The 3042-nt window shown below is 34.7% G+C and overlaps 1 non-coding gene across 1 annotated transcript; it reads left to right on the plus strand.

Annotated features, from left to right (window-relative positions):
• Positions 1-552: 552 nt before the first annotated feature.
• On the plus strand, positions 553-659 carry LOC125998304 (U6 spliceosomal RNA). Its single transcript, XR_007491895.1, has one exon. It is a non-coding gene; the product is annotated as a U6 spliceosomal RNA (small nuclear RNA).
• Positions 660-3042: the final 2383 nt, after the last annotated feature.

Raw genomic sequence — 3042 nt, forward strand, 5'->3', positions numbered from 1 at the left:
ACCACCCATCACCAGTGCAACATTCCCATCACCAATGTCCCAAATCTCCCTCCTCCCCACCCAACCCTCGCCTGTACTCTTGACAGGCTTTCTATTTCCCTCATACATTCTCATTGTGAGGACAGTTCACAATGTAGTTATTTCTCTAACTAAACTCATCCCTGTTTGTGGTGAGCTTCATGAAGTGAGCTGAAAGTCCCAGCCCTCCTCTTATTGTCTCTGAGGATTGTTGCAAAAATGACTGTTATTTTTCTTAAAACCTAGAGATGAGTGAGACAATTTTGCATCTTTCTCCCTCTCTCTGACTTATTTCACTCAGCATAATAGATTCCATGTACATCCATGTATAGGAAAGTTTCATGACTTCATCTCCCCTGACAGCTGAACTAGAAGATAAGTAAGAAAATATTTAAACTGAAGAACAAAGTAAAAAGTTTGAAAGTAAAGAACACTGTTATGACCTCATAGGGAATATATGTGAAATAAATAAATATAAAAGGAACAGAGACAGAACAGATCAGAAGCAATAAACGTTAAGAATTTCTCAAAGGAGTGCTCGCTTCGGCAGCACATATACTAAAATTGGAACGATACAGAGAAGATTAGCATGGCCCCTGTGCAAGGATGACACGCAAATTCGTGAAACGTTCCATATTTAAAAAAAAAAAAAGAATTTCTCAAAGGAGAAAAATCTAGTATAAACTCAAAGGAATGATGACTTCCAAGTAAAATAAATTAAAAAGAAATCACACTTAAGCACATCATAGAAAAGTGATTGGAAAAATAAGACAATGAAATATTTTCAACTTGATAAAAGGTCACAGTTGCTCACCTTGGGTTGTGCACAAAAGAAAATTTTCCATCAAATTAAGACAAAACAGAGATAAATTTAAACACAATATAGAATTATATTACTTGTAGACAAGAGTGAAGAAAATATTAAAGCAGAATATTATTCTATTTAGAAGCTCAAAAAGGATGATTACTGACAAGGTTAAATATGTGAATGAACATAAATATTGACAATGTTTGATAGGAATCTATCTAGTGTAGTTTAAACTAATTATATTATTAAAATTAATGAATAATAATAGAATAAAATAAGTAGAGTTAAAGAGTGCTAGAGTTTAAATTTTATACCTTTTCGAAGAAATTGACAATTATCAAGGACTATGTAAGCGAAAAGTCTGATATATCTGCAATTACCATCGAACTAAAGAAGAATGTATTAAATTATAACTAATAAAAGTTAATTGTGGCTAATAGCAATGAAATAATTCTCTACATTAAAAATTAGTAGTATACAGACTGGAAAGAGAGATTATAAATGATAGTACAATTGTCTTGCATGAGGCCAACTATAGTTTTATCCTCAGGCTATGTTCTATCCCCTGAGCACAGAGCCAGGAGTAAGCCCTGAGCACTGTCCCAAAGTGGTTCTAAGACAATATATATAGTCATATATATTTGTTTATACATACATATGTATATATATGCTGGTACATTTGGAATCAGTTTTGTTGTGATGAACGAAAGGTATGGTAGGTATAGAAAATTTTGATGCTGTATTTTCTTATATTTTCTTTGTTTATTGAGGCAATGTGATTTAAAAAGTTGATCAAATAGAATTGTTTCAGGCATATAATTGCAGCATCCATCCCACCACCACTATTTTCTTCCCTTCACAAATGTCCTCAGTTTCTCTTTGGCTCTTCAGCATGTTCTATAGGCAGGCTTATAAAATTTTTATTTCATATAAGTTGGTACAATAAAACCAAGGCATTAAAATAGGATTATCATAAAATGAATCAATAGAAGTCACTTTAGGATGATTAATTGCTACATGTCCTCAATCTAGTAGAAGAAAAGTGCATCATTAGTGGGTACAATATTCTTTGCCACATATTGGGAAGTTTGGCTTGTTCTTTTGAGAAGCTCTTTCAATGCTTCTTGCAAAACTAGTTTCAAGGTTATAAATTCCTAAGCTGTTGCACAACTGGGAAGTGCACTCAAGACAGAAAAGGACAATTATGACAACGATAGTTGGAAATTATTACACTGGATAGAACTGGGTGCTGAAAGAATATAAAGCAATATACATGTTATCCCTTCAATAACTATATGGCAAACCACAGCCTCTAAAAGAAAACAAAGAGAAAATTAAAGAAAAACTATATAGACAGGAAGAAAGGAGGGTAGGGAAGGACAGTGGGAGGGCTGGAGAGAAACATTTGTGATAGGAAATTCCTGTGTGCTGATGACAGGAGCTCTTTGTTATTAGCTTTAAACCATGGATTGGTTCTCCTGGCCCTCTCATCTACCTCTCATAATACCCCCCATGGGTATTTTTGCCGAACTATGATTTTTTAATATCCCACAAGTGAGTGCAATCATTCTATCTACTCTTCTTCTCTGACTCATTTTACTCAACATAATATTCTCTGCTTACTGCTATATTTTCAAATAATTAGTGACCCACCTAGTGAGTCAAAGATTTTTGAAGTTAGACTCTGGTTGACATCTGGTTCTGTCACTGCCTGTGGTGTAGAAGGGCAGTTTGCCAGCTTTTCAAAGTCTCACTTTTCAATCTATACATGAAAGAAGCAGCTTGCCTTGCAGAGTTGGAGAAATAATGTATATGAAGCATGGAGTAAAGTACTTGGTCAGTTCTCAATTAGCAAGGCTGAAGCTACTGTTCACTATTGATCATTAGAGAAGCAGTTTTTCTCACTAACGCTAACCTGATAAGGTTGACTCTTATCAGTAGAAAATATCGCTTTAACAAATTCAGGGTATGTTAAGCCAGGGTCCTAACAGGGTTTAATATCTGAGTATGGTTATTGTAAGGTTCATCTTGCAAGCAGGAACTATTCAAAGGTGAATAGAGTTTATGATGTAGCAGCTCCAGATGAGCGCTTATAAATGTCTTGAAGTAAATCATGATGAACAAGCTGTTAGTTCTCATGCATTGGCTACAGAGTTGGCGAACAGTCCTCATTTATATGTAAAGGTATTGCTTGGGGGTAAGTTGCTTTTGCTTGA

The sequence above is a fragment of the Suncus etruscus genome, chromosome 20 (genome assembly GCF_024139225.1).
Source record: "Suncus etruscus isolate mSunEtr1 chromosome 20, mSunEtr1.pri.cur, whole genome shotgun sequence".
In the NCBI taxonomy this organism is placed as follows: Eukaryota; Metazoa; Chordata; class Mammalia; order Eulipotyphla; family Soricidae; genus Suncus; species Suncus etruscus.